Source organism: Mustelus asterias, unplaced genomic scaffold (assembly GCF_964213995.1).
Source record: "Mustelus asterias unplaced genomic scaffold, sMusAst1.hap1.1 HAP1_SCAFFOLD_74, whole genome shotgun sequence".
NCBI classification, from domain to species: Eukaryota; Metazoa; Chordata; class Chondrichthyes; order Carcharhiniformes; family Triakidae; genus Mustelus; species Mustelus asterias.
In genome coordinates, this window is record NW_027590134.1 from 688,474 (window position 1) to 701,986 (window position 13,513).

At 45.5% G+C, this 13,513-nt stretch overlaps 2 non-coding genes across 2 annotated transcripts; one reads left to right on the forward strand and one right to left on the reverse strand.

The window, feature by feature from the left end:
- Positions 1–2,637: 2,637 nt before the first annotated feature.
- On the reverse strand, positions 2,638–2,728 carry trnar-ucu (transfer RNA arginine (anticodon UCU)). The gene is given in 2 exon segments: positions 2,638–2,673; positions 2,692–2,728. It is a non-coding gene; the product is annotated as a tRNA-Arg (tRNA).
- A 3,885-nt stretch (positions 2,729–6,613) lies between these two features.
- Positions 6,614–6,685, forward strand: trnam-cau (transfer RNA methionine (anticodon CAU)). The gene has a single exon. It is a non-coding gene; the product is annotated as a tRNA-Met (tRNA).
- The last annotated feature ends 6,828 nt before the right edge of the window (positions 6,686–13,513 follow it).

Sequence of the window (13,513 nt, forward strand, 5' to 3'; positions counted from 1 at the left end):
CCCTCACAAACAATGTGATCCCTTTGAACCGGTGAATTCTTATTTTTTTTAAAATACTTGTACCCTTGTGACCCTGATGGGCGGATGGCAGGTGTGGTGAGCATTGAAGACAATGCCGCAGGGTGCTGAGTGTAAAACAGCCGATTTTAAAGCGTGTGTGTAGGAAAGTGAAGAGTGAACTTGTCTGTGAGAAGATCACAGAAAAGCTGTATCTGGAGCTGCGTAAAAGAGACAGGTTTTGGTTGTCAGACAATGACCTCCTGTAATGAAGGCACAAAATCAGAACCAGGAAATGCTGGAAATGTTCTGCAGCTCCGAAAGCAGCTGTGGAGAGATATTCATGTCACCAGGATGTAACTCTCCAATTGAATACATCATGTTGCTCAGATCTGACCCTCTCAGCACCTTCATGGAAGGAACAGGGAGGGCGGGAATTGGGTCTTTGTTGATTTGGGCGAACAGAACAATGCAGCAATGAGAAACTGCTCACCCCCCGGCGGCTTGGAGAAGGATGGGACTCAGATACGAGCCTCTGGCTGGGATTGACAAATGGAAAAAACACATCGAGTTTTAAATGTAATAACAATAAAGATGGAATTCAAATCGATTTGTGCAGAGTTTTTACGCTAGTTCCAGTGTAGGCAGGATGGCCGAGCGGTCTAAGGCGCTGCCTTTAGATCGCAGTCTCCTCTGGAGACGTCTGTTCAAATCCCACTCCTGACATTGGTTATTGCGTCGCGAGGCACCTTCGAAACGCAAGGCAACTCTCACCTGGCTGCACATGGGCAGCAGATGCAGAACAACAACGACGACGACCTGCAAGGTCCACTCCATCCTGACTTGGAAATATATCGCCTTTGCTGTGGCCAGCTCACAATCCTGGAACTCTATCCAGAACAACAGTGTATATACACATACACTACATGGACTGCAGTGGCTCAAGAATGAGTTCACCGCCAATTACTGAGAAGTATTTAAATTGATCAATAAATGCTTCCCAGGCTAGTGACACACATATCCCGTATGAATGAAGTATTAAAAAATAACCAACTTTAGAATAGTAAATTATACGTGTGAATCAAATCCTGAACACGGCTACTTTTATACCAGATGTGTGCCTGAAAACAGTAAATGGAACCAGCTCAATGATTAGCGGAAGAGTTTCACTGAGTGATGTGTGCGATTCCCTCTGATGTGCTTGTTCAATGTCGGGGAAAGGCGGATTTGAAATGTTTACTGGGAATTCGGTGCAGTCTCGATGGGCCACTGTGGGATTCAATTATTTTCTTTCATGAATCTATCCGAGATCCCATAGCATCTGGGGAGAGAGAAACGGTCGTTCCCGTGAAAGGTCTGCATCTGAAATGTGAACGACCTCTATTTTCTCAGATACGTTCCAGATCTGGCAGTATCTCTTTTTTCACAAACACCAACAGATCTGGAGCTTATTTCCAGCATTCTGCTGTACCGGGAGTAGCAGTATCAGGCTCTGCAGCTGAGTTGGTTAAAGCCCATGTCTAGCAACAGGTAGATCCTGGTTTCACGTACAAGAGCAGTGCCTTGATTACTTTCAGGTGATCTTTCAAGTGTTCATTGCAATTGCTCAAGTTACAATGTCCCTTTCTTGCTTGTCAATATTGTCTTTCCCTTTACAGTGGATGATCTACAAAGATGAAACAAACAGAGATTTCGAGACTCCCCACGAATATCTCGACTGTTTATTTACACGATTCAGTTATTTTCATCATTTTGCAGTAAAAAATAATCTCCAATAAACCCAATGCTGTAAATTCTACAAAGACAGTTTTCCTTTTTATTTCCTCAGGGAATTTCTAACACAGTCAAATGGCCTTAGAATCACACAATCCCGACAGTGCTGAAAGAGACCATTCTGCCCATCGGGCCTGTACCGACTCTCCGACAGAGAATCGCACACAGGACCTTTCCACCCCGCTAATCTACCGATACAGACACCTTGGGGAATCTAGCATGGCCAATCCACACAACCTGCTCATCTTTGGGCTGTGGGAGGAAACCGGAGCACTCGGTTTCCTGGGATAACTTGCTTCGGTGAATGCAGCTTGTACAGCACTACAGTTTGGCACCATCCAGGACAAAGCATCCCACGTCATTCCCTTCCCATACATAAAAATTCACTCCGTTCGCTACCAATACACAACGGCAGCAGTGTACACCATCTACAAGATGAACTGCACAACTCAGCAAGGCTACTTTGCCAGCACCTTCCCAAACCCACGACCACTACAGCCGAGAAGGACAAGCGCAGCAGACACATCAGAATAATACCACTAGGTTGCACGGCGCTGATATTTAGTTATTGATTGTAGTTATTTATAAGTTGTTGTCGTTCAGTGTGTGTTCTTTAATCTTCTTTATCTTCCAAAGGAAGCGAAATATCTAATTGAAAAATTACTATTTCTAACCCAACCAGCGAATGTTGTGTCAAACTTTAAGAAAGCCCCCCGGGGATTGCGATTTCTTCTCGAGTCAGTGGTTTCCCTGGGAGCCGAGTAAACAGAAACAGCATGGAGAGATGGCAGAGCAGGAAATGTCGGTGCCAAACCGAATCAGATCAATGAAGGAGCAAGCTGTTTGTTACGAATCTGATCCAAAATTCGACTCTGGTGGGATTCGAACCCACAACCTTTGAATTGCTAAGCTGCCATCTTTTAGAAGTCCAACGCGCTATCCATTGCGCCACAGAGCCGCGCGCTAGGAATTCACTTCTCAGGTCCATACATGGATGCTTGACAAGGTAGAAACGACTGGTAAGTTCAGAACTCTCGTAGTTAAAATGTCAAGAACTGTTGAGAGGAACTTCATTGATTGCAAGTCATGTTGGGGCATCTTATGTCTGTTCAGAAGGCTGTGGAAATACAAACCTTTGTGTCCTTTATACGGGAAATCTGTCCATCACAGAATGATCCTCCTGTCTCTCCTCCTCATTCTCCTGTACATCTTGGAGATTAATCTCGCGGTTTTGATAGTCGGGAGACACATTCCACTCTATCTGTCACAGGACTGATCAGAACCTGTTCCCTGTTCCAGGGAAACATCTGCACAGAACACAACGCAAAGCTGGAAGCTGGAAATCTGAAAGAAACACAAAAAATGCTGGAAATGCTCACCAGGTGTGGCAACATTTTTGATTAATGGAGATTTCCATAAAACCAGTTCCTGAAGCAGAGCACAGCTGCACAGTTTAAAGTTTCCTTTCATCAACAATGGATGCTCCATTCTATGATTTTGAATAATTCAAATTGATAATCTGCATTGGTATTCTAGTCGCCACAGCCCTGAAAATCACTTCAGGCATTGAGGTCACCCTTGGATTTTAAACTTGAAAACCCAATCTCTATCTTTTTAAAGCTATGATTGAAACTGTATCCAATACCCGCTCAGTCCTTTGTGAAAGAGAAGGAGAATTGAAAATATATTTGAATAACTTTCCTTTGACTCAATTTGTACAGAAGCATAAAGGTGGGAATCACACACAGCACTTCATGAAACTCACCCGCAAAACATTGAAAGGTGACAGTGTTTATTCAAGGGATGGTTCTATTTATTCACTCATTATTAATGGAGAATAGAAAAGTTGGAACAGTATGCAATCTGGGCAATATAACTGATCAAAGTGAAACACAATGGATACTGGGCAGAGTAAGCCTACCATGGGCAATAGACAAAGTGAAGGTGCGACATTGACGGAGTTGTCAGATGGAGCAGGGAGTCGTTGCAGAGTGAAGGGACATAGGAAAGTAGGTGTGCTAAATGTTTAATGTTCACCGTACAAGTAGATGGTGAAATGCAGACTCCAGGCTGGATATTCAGTGGGTTCTGAAATGTGTGGAGAGACTGCGGCATCTTGGTGTGGTAAAGGTGCAATACGGATTAGGAACGCTAAATGTTTTTATATGAAATATAAATTGTTTTATATCGTCTCTCCTTGATCTTCGGACCAAGATGTATCAGTTCACACTTCCTTACATTAATTAAGTTGCAATATGTCACGTGTCTGCACATTCCACGAGCCTGTCCATATCTTCTTGAAGATTATCAATATCCTTCTCACTAAAGTTCATAATCTTTTCAAGTTTTGCACCACTGGTAAATTTTGAGATTGAAACCTGTACACCCAGATATAGGTCAATAATATATGTCAAGAAAAGCAAGTTTCTCTTTATATACTACCCCAATTATAAATAGATAAAACTTTGTGTAATATATGCTTTAATAGGTTTGTACTAATAATTAAACCGTTGCATAATGAAATTCTAACCATGCTAAACAACAATGATTCAAAATGCCACTTGGTTGAAAAGAGAATACCGACTGGTGCTAATACTTTCACTTAAAAATACTTAAAAAGCATAGCCTTGCTGATTCATGGGTATTTAAATGGTGAATACAGAGCAAAGCAGCGTACTGGTCAATTTCGAATTGATATAGCCAACATATTTAATATTCCGAAATTCCTCCGTCCCAGGTTCAATATAATGTGAACATTTCCTGTCTGTTGTATCCCTCTCTGTCTAAACTTCAGACCCCACTCACCTGAAGAAGGGGCTTGCAGCTCCGAAAGCTTGTGTGGCTTTTGCTACCAAATAAACCTGTTGGACTTTAACCTGGTGTTGTTAAACTTCTTACTGTGTTTACCCCAGTCCAACGCCGGCATCTCCACATCGAAACTTCAGACGACCAGAGTGTGCTGACATCTACTGGCCGCAATACAGAACTGCAGTAGAGCAGAGATAAAAGACATGAACTATCGCTTTTGCAGAGACAGATCAAACAGGAATTAATGATTGGATGTCAGCCTTATATCCCATGGAGAATTCAATGTTAATGTACTTTCCCATGTAGTCAATATAACTTGCAATTTGCTATTACCTGGAGCAGTTGAGTCGACTAGCACCAATGTACTAAAGGGAAACCTAGGCAATAAGACGATGGAGAATGAATTTCAGAGATAAGCAGATGCTGTTACATTGAAGATTTAGAGTAGAGGATCGTATGGAATCATGTACTAATTAGAACAAAAGGCCCGGTTCCAATTAGGTATCTTGCGGGTAGAATGTGTACAGATTTGCAAAATCTCTCACATAGATTTAAAATGAATATCACACACATATGTCGCACCAGAGACAGAGCGATACAGAATGAGTCCAACACTCATACATACAGAATCTCAGAATGCATACAACAAAGAAAGGGAGACCATTCGGCCCTTTGCCTGTGTGCTGATCTGTACAAGAACGACTCAGCTCTTCCCTTTCCCAGTCCTTGTCTCATATCCCTGCAAATCCTTTCACTTCAGGTGCTGAACCCATTCCCCTTTGATAGCCCTGATTTGATGCTGCCTCTGCCACAGTCTCGGGCAGTGCAATCCAGGTCCTAATCACTCAGCGCATTAAAAACCATCCTTCTCTCCTTTGCCAATTGGAACAATATTTCTTTTCATTTTCTCTCCTTAGACTGCACCCACAAACCCACCACCTCTACCACCTCGAAGGACAGCGGCAGCAGATACATGCGAGCACCAGCACTGCAATCTCCACCACCTCCTGCTTCCACACCGCCCCCCCCCCCTCCCCGCACCCACCCCCCCCTCCCCCCCATCACCCCCGCCCCAAACCGGCGTCTAACCCACTCACCGTCCTGACATGGAAATACATCGCGGCTCCTTCACTGCTGCAGTGGCAAAATCCTGAAAGACTGTTTGGCTAACAGCATTGGGGCTGTACCGACACCTCAGGGAATGCAGCAGTACAAGAAAACAACAAACCACCACCTTCTTAAGGTCAGTTAGTGATTGGCAATGAATGCTGGCCTAGTCAGTGATGCCCACCTCTCGAAATAAATAAAAACTCGCAACTACAACTGGAGACAGACAGATACAGAACACATCTCACTCACATGCATGTATTGGATACAATATGAATCCCCAATCACATTCGCTAACAGAGGGTAAAAGACAGTCGAAATTGGGCGATCCTTTTTCAGTTGCAGTTTAACCAGAATTTTATGCAAGAACAGAGAACATCTTCACACAACCTGCAACATTTTAACCCAGTATGGAACATCATGAGAGCAGATAATTAACATTTGCTGAACAGAAAACATCTTCACGGAGAATATTTTGACTCAAGTGGGAACACGTTTACGCAGCAGAGCATATATTAACAGAATATTTAAAAAATATTGACACAAAATGGATCATATTTACACAGGCGGAAAGACATTGACAGCATCAGGGAGACATGCTACACAACAACAGAAAACACCTCTCAACAACATAGAGCACAGTTACACAGCAGGAAATATATGTACAAACATGGATTTGCAACAGAAAATTCGTTTAAAAATCAGTGATCGATCCTGCAATTCCGTTTCTTGCCGTTTTCCCAGCACCTTTGTCTGTCGTTACATGCATCCAAGCAGTCTCTCTTGCTGCTATTGTGTGTTTTTCTCTGTCTATTGTATTCTCGGTGTGATGCAGTGATGCCTCCTCACACTCGTATTCCTGTTAAAGGATACAGGAGTGAAAATCTGCCTGGATACATTGATAGACAGCAAGGGTGGTTTGTGGCGTAGCAGAGTGGCGCAGCGGAAGCGTGCTGGGCCCATAACCCAGAGGTCGATGGATCAAAACCATCCTCTGCTATTCATGTTCACACTTATGGTGCAGTAGCATGACGATAATCGCATATAATTTGTGACTTGAACATGGCGAAGACAGGTATTTGGCTTCTCTTTCTCGCAAAAAAACTTCGATCTGCAGCCAGCGTTTTACAGAAGAAGAGGGAACATCTTAACAAACACGCAACGATTTACTGACAAAAACATCTTCACGGAGAATCTTTTTACACATCAGGGAATACGTTTGCAAGAGAAGGGGAAATATTAACAGAACAGAAGAAAAAAATATTTACAGAGCCGGAAACACAACAACAGGGAAGGATTTTACACAACAGCAGATAAAAAAGCTCTCAACAACATTTGAGACAGTTACCTGGGTAAGATGGGTCTGGAGGGATATTGGCCAAACGCGGTTAATTGGGAATGGCTCCGAGGTAAAAAAAAACTGGGCGGCATGGACACTTTGGGCCGAAGGGCCTGTTTCCATGCTGGAACACTCTACATCACAGAGCACAGCAGGAAATATATGTATAAACAGTGAAACACTTGCACAACAACAGCGAACATCTCAGTGTAAATGCTGAGTCAACGCTTCCATTCCTGTCCTCTGGGCAGACGAGTGGCAGATAAAGTAAAAGTAAAGTAAAGTGAACTTTAAATAAAGTTTATATATTAGTCATAAGTAAGGATTTTGCCGAATAAATACTGCAATGAAGTTAATGTGAAATTCCCCCAGTCGCCATACTCCAGGATCTGTTCGCGTCAATGCACCTAATTAGATGAAGTTCAATGCTCAGAAGTGTGAGTTGATTCATTTTGAGAGTGTGGAGAAAGAAAGGGAGAAACTCTTAAGGAAATGCAGGAACAAAGGGATCTCGGTTTCTAAGTACAACAATAATTGAAGTTGGTTGTGAATGTTGAGAGAGCAGAGAATAAAGCAAATGGCATCATACGTTTTCTTGGAGGATCGAATACATGAATAAGAAGGTCAAGTTGAGCTTTTAAGTACATTAGACAGGCCTCACCTGGAGCAGTGAGTCCAGTTCTGGGCATCACAATTGAAGAAGATTGTGAAGACATTGGAGAGAGTGCAAAGGAGATTCCCATGAATGATTCTATTGATCACGACCTGCAGCATTGAAGATAGATTTGAGAAGTTGGGTATTTTTCATGAGGCAAATAAGTCTGAGAGGACCTGTAGAGGGACAGGTGGCATTGAGGAAGCAGGCGTGGGGTGGGTGGGGCGCGGGGGGGTGGGGGGGGCGGTGGTGCGGGGGTGGTGGGTGGCTGCTGCAGAAGGACTTGGACAGGCTAGGAGTGTGAGCAGAGAAGTGGCAGATCGAATGCAATGTGGAAAACTGTGAGGTTATGCACTATGGAAGGAGGAATAGAAGCATATACTATTTTCTAAATGGGGAAAGGCTTCGGAAATCAGAAACACAAAGGGACTTGGGAGACCGAGTTCAAGATTTTCTTAAGGTTAATGTGCAGGTGCAGCCGGCATTTAGGAGGGCAAATGCAATGTCGAGACGGTTAGAGTACACGAACAGGGATGTACTTCAGAGGCCGACAAAGACTCTGGTCAGACCCCATTTGGAGTATTATGAGCAGTTTGGGACCCGTATCTAAGGAAGGATGTGCTGGCCTTTTGAATGAGTCCAAAGGAGGGTCACAAGAATGATCCCTGGAATGAAGAGCTTGTTATATGAGGAACGGTTGAGGATTCTGGGTCTGCACTCGTTGGAGTTTAGAAGGATGAGGGGGGATCTTATTGAAACTGAGGCCAGGATAGAGTGGACATGGAGAGGATGTTTCCACGAGTAGGAAAAACTAGAAGCAGAGGGCACAACCTCAGGCTAAAGGGACGTTCCTTGAACACAGAGATGAGGAGGAATTTCTTCAGCGAGAAAGTGGTGAATCTGTAGAACTCATTGCCGCAGAAGGCTGTGGAGGCGAGGTGATTGAGTGTTTTTTCAGACAGAGATAGATAGGTTCTTGATTAATAACGGGATCAGTGGTTATGGGAAAAAGACAGGAGAATGGGAATGAGATAAATATATGATTGAATGGCGCAGCAGACTCGATGGGCAGAGTGGCCTAATTCCCCTCCTATGTCTTTTGGTCTTTTATAAGAAAAAGAAGAGTGGCACAGTGGTTAGCACTGCTGCCGCACAATGACAGGGACCCGGATTCAATTCAGGCCTTGGGTGACTGCCTGTTTGCAATTTCCACATATTCTTTGTGTCCACATTGCTTTCCTCCGGGTGCTCTTGCCCCCTCCCCATCAACCCCCCCCCCTCCTCCCGCCGCCTCCCCCCCCCCCCCCCCCCGACACACACACACACACACACACACTCACTCCATTGATAGGGTAAGTGAATTTACCATGCTAAATTCTCCCTGATGTGTCCCAGTATGTTTAGTTTAGAAAGATCAACAGGGTAAATATGTGAGGTTGCGTGAAGAGGTCAGAGAATCAGGGCAGACTCAATGGGCCGAATGTCCACCTTCTGCACTTTAGGGATATTATGACCAAGGTTTTCATCTTCCCGAGTTCATCAAGAACCAGATGTAAAATTTCAAACTGAGTGTCACAATTGCACCGAATCAATGCCGAATGTATACAACTTTGGACATTATAGGTACATATAGCAAGGCCAATCCACCTAACCTGCACATCGTGGAACCACGCGAGTAAACGAGAGCACCCAGGAAACCCACGGGGAGAATGTGCAGATTTTGCACAGTCACCAACGGCCAGAAACAAACCCGGGTTTCTGGGGCTGTGAGGTGGGGGAGTGGGATTCGGTAGAATGCCGTTTCAATGAGGCAGTGTGGACTTGATGGGCCAAAAGGGTTGTAGTACATTGCAAATATTCCGTGGTTTGAGAATCTAAAACATGACCGTATTTACTGGAACAGCAGGCTTGAGGGGCCATGTGGTCCACTTCTGATCCGATTTATTGTGCTGCTGGGTCTAAAAAGCTGCTAATTGATTTCTCATATCAGAATTTACTCCAAATACCATTCATGCATCAACCCTGTGCTCACTGACAAACACTGACTCGTGGTTAAGTAATGCCTCAATGTTAAAATTCTTATCCCTGTTTCCAAATCCCTCCATGTCCTCAGCTCTTCCTCCCTTTCATGCCGTGGGCGGCACGGTAGCACAGTGGTTAGCACTGCTGCTTCACAGCTCCAGGGACTTGGGTTCGATTCTCCGGCTTGGGTCACTGTCTGTGTGGAGTTTGCACATTCTCCTCGTGTCTGCGTGGTTTTCCCCGGGAGCTCCGGTTTCCACCCACAATTCAAAGATGTGCGGGTTAGGTTGATTGGCTTTGCTAAAATTGCCCCTAGTGTCCTGGGATGCATAGATTAGAGGGATTAGTGGGTAAAATATATGGAGGTACAGCCTGGGATGGGATTGTGGTCGGTGCAGACTCGATGGGCCGATTGGCCTCTTTCTGTACTGTATGTTTCTATGATTCATCACCTCCAGCCCAAGAATCCTTTGAAATGTGTGAGCTCATCTGATTCTGGCCTCGTGAGCAACCCTCATTTGATTCTCTCCACCTGTGATTGACGTGCTTTCAGCTCTGGAAATTCAGCTCTGGAATTCCCTCTCTAAACGCCTCTGCTTCTCACTTGCGTTCCTTCCCGTTCATTCATTTCCTCTTTCCTTTCCCGCGGGTTTCATCTTTTGCACAGTCTGACTTTTGACTCTTCAATTGCCATCAGCAAATAATAGTTGCACAACTATAATTCTCTGAGCGATTCCACTTTAAGGATTCTTCCCGCCTCCGGCTCTCTGATTTCTCATTGGGATCAGCCCCGGATCGAATTGAATGACGCAATAGCGCTGGGCTGGGATTGACGCTCCGCGAGTCGCGCAAACTCGGCGCACACTGATTGGTCAGTGCGTTGCGATTGGCTAACGAAGATGTCAATCACATTAGGGCCGTGTTTTGTTCGCAGCGTGATCGTCATTTTCATTATTTTCTTAATTCAGTCGAATGGAGCTCACAGGTTGGACAAAGTAGCTGTCAATCAGTCGACGCAGACCGTCCATTGAATAACAGTGATGCGTCAATTTCTGATTGGTTTTCCCAGCTGCCAGTCACAGGTCGATGGCGGGAATTTACCCTGGGCCCATCAGACACCGGACGGAGCGGCAGCAAATGTCCGGCCAGTGGTTTCAGTCTCCGGGCCGGGATCCTGAGCCCGCGGAGGGGCTCTGGATGGGTGAAGGGTGTTGGCATCGAGAATTCCGTCCCGCCCGGCTCTCAATCCGCAGCTAAGGGCTTCCAATGTCGGCTTGCTATGTAAACCTGTCACGCTGCAGTTCCCCAGTCTCAGCAGTTACGGTGCTGCAAACCACCTGGAGTCAGACCAATAAGCACAGACAGTGGGATCTTCCCGTGCTCTATGTGTGGGGCTCAGTGCCACACCAGGTAAGAGCCCCTAACTCTGCATAGGCCAGGGAGAGATACTGGGATCTTCTAGTGCTCTGCATGTGGGGCTCAGTGCCATACCGGGTTAGAGCACCTCAATCTGCATCGGCCAGAGAGAGATACTGGGATCCTTCGGTGCTTTCTGGGAAAGGAAAGGTGTCACAGTGGTTAGCATTGCTGCCTCACAGCGCCAGGGACCCAAGTTCAATTCCGGCCCCGGGTCACTGGTCTGTGCAGAGTTGGCACGTTCTCCCCGTCTCTGCGTGGGTTTCCTCTGGGTGCTCCGGTTTCCTCCCATACCAAAGATGTGGTTTGGGTTGATTGGCCATGCTAAATTGACCCAAGTGTTAGTGGGATTAGCAGGGTAAATATGTGGGTTTAGAGGGAAAGGGCCTGGGTGGGAATTTGGTCAGAGCAGACATGATGGGTCGAATGGCCTCCTTCTGCACTGTAGGGATTCTATGATTCTGTGTTTGGGTGGGGCTTGGTTACACATTGTTTGGTTATAATTACAACCTCTATCTCTGACAGTCAATCTGGGTGTTCCTGACTGAGCAGAATGGTCTTATCTCACCACACATTGAGATGGAGGAGCTGCCGCCTGAGACGAAGATGATTGAGAACTCCAGCCTTCTCCTGACTCGTTTACTGAGGCCCAGACGTTCTTCATCATGTTTCCCTGGCATGTCAGGTACGTTAACACCGTCATCTGCTGTGAACACTGACCTCACAGTGGGAAGGTATTGGTTTAGGATGGTGCAGTCAACCATGTCAAAGGCATGGACAGGTTGAGAAGGATGAGGAGGGATTGTTCAGTTGGGTAAGACTGCAATCAGCTGGTTCCAAACTTATCATTCTGGTCATATGCAGAATATCACCTGCAATGTTTTCTCTCCCCACTCCTCTGCTGTTACCACCCAAATTCCCCAAGGATCTATCCTTGGCTCCGTCCTACTTCTCATCTTACCCCTTGGTGACATTATCTCAAAGCACAGTGGTCGTTTTCACGTGCATGCTTACAACACCCAGCTCTACCTCAACATCACCCTTCACAACCAACTTCTGTTATTAATTTAATAGAATCCTTCTCTGACCTCCAGTACTGGCTGAGCAGAGAATTCCCCCAATTAAATATTTGGAAAACCAAAGTTCCCACCACAAATTCCGTTCCCAGTCACTGACTCCATCTCTCCCACTGGTCAATGTCTGAGGTTGAAACAAACCCTCATAATCTTGGGAACTCATTGGACTCGGAAATGAGATTCTGACCACATATTGTCCCTTCACCAAGATCACCTATTTCCAGCTGTGCAAGATCACGCATTGTTGATTATACGTCAACTCACCCGCACCTGAAATCCTCATCCATGCTTTTGTTACATCGAGACTTGACAATTCAGACACACGCCTGCCCAATAGACTTCCTTCCCTAAAGAGCATTAGTAAACCAGATAGGGTTTTATGACAAGGGACAATTAGATTTTTAATTGCAGATTCATATTCATACTCAGAATTCTTCCTCACAGCCATCTGAACTCTTGCTCCTTGCTACAGAGAGCAGTCTCACTTCTCCTCACTATACCCCTTCTATCACTACTTGAATGGCATCCGTACTCCAGTGCAAAGGTCAGTCACCTCATCCATCCTACAGCCCCCGCTCTTATCCAAAGAAGCTGGAAGAACCTCAAACCTATTGGTTAGTTGTAGAGGCTGACACAGCTGCCCTCTGAGTCCTCTTCGCTGCCTAAGCTGCAGTCACTCCGTCCTGGCTGTGACCACTTGGCAAATCTGAAGATTCTATCACTACCTGTCAGGATCCTATCCCCTTACCAGTTTAGTATAAATCCATCCCAACAGCTCTCACAAAGCTCCCAGGGAGGATGTTGGTCCTCTTCCTGTTCAAATGTAATCTGTCCAAATTTACCGTTCCCAGTTATGCCTGAAATGGTCGCTCTGCCCCAGGAATCTATAGCCCTCCCTCCTGTACCATCCATGCAGCCATGCAGTCTTCCCAACTACCTATCCTCACTATTCCAACTCTCCTGAAGGTGCTGACTCTGGCTGGATTCCGTCATGCACTCACTGGTTCCTCTCTCTCTCTCGAAGATGCTGGCGCTGGCGCAGTTCAGTTCTACACTCACTGGTTCCTCTCCCTTTCTCTCAAGGCAATGGTTTTCATTGGGTTCAGCTCCACACTCACTGGTTCCTGTCTCCCTTCCCCTGAAGGTGATGACTCTGGGTGGATTCTGTTCCACACTCACTGGTTCCTCTCTTTCATGCTTAGAAAGTTGTTGCTTGGTCTCGAGGTTGTTGGCGAGGAGAAGAGGTTGCATGAACTAGGATTGTTTTCACTGAAAAGACAGAGGCTGAGGGGTTACCTGATAGAGATCATCAAAATTGTG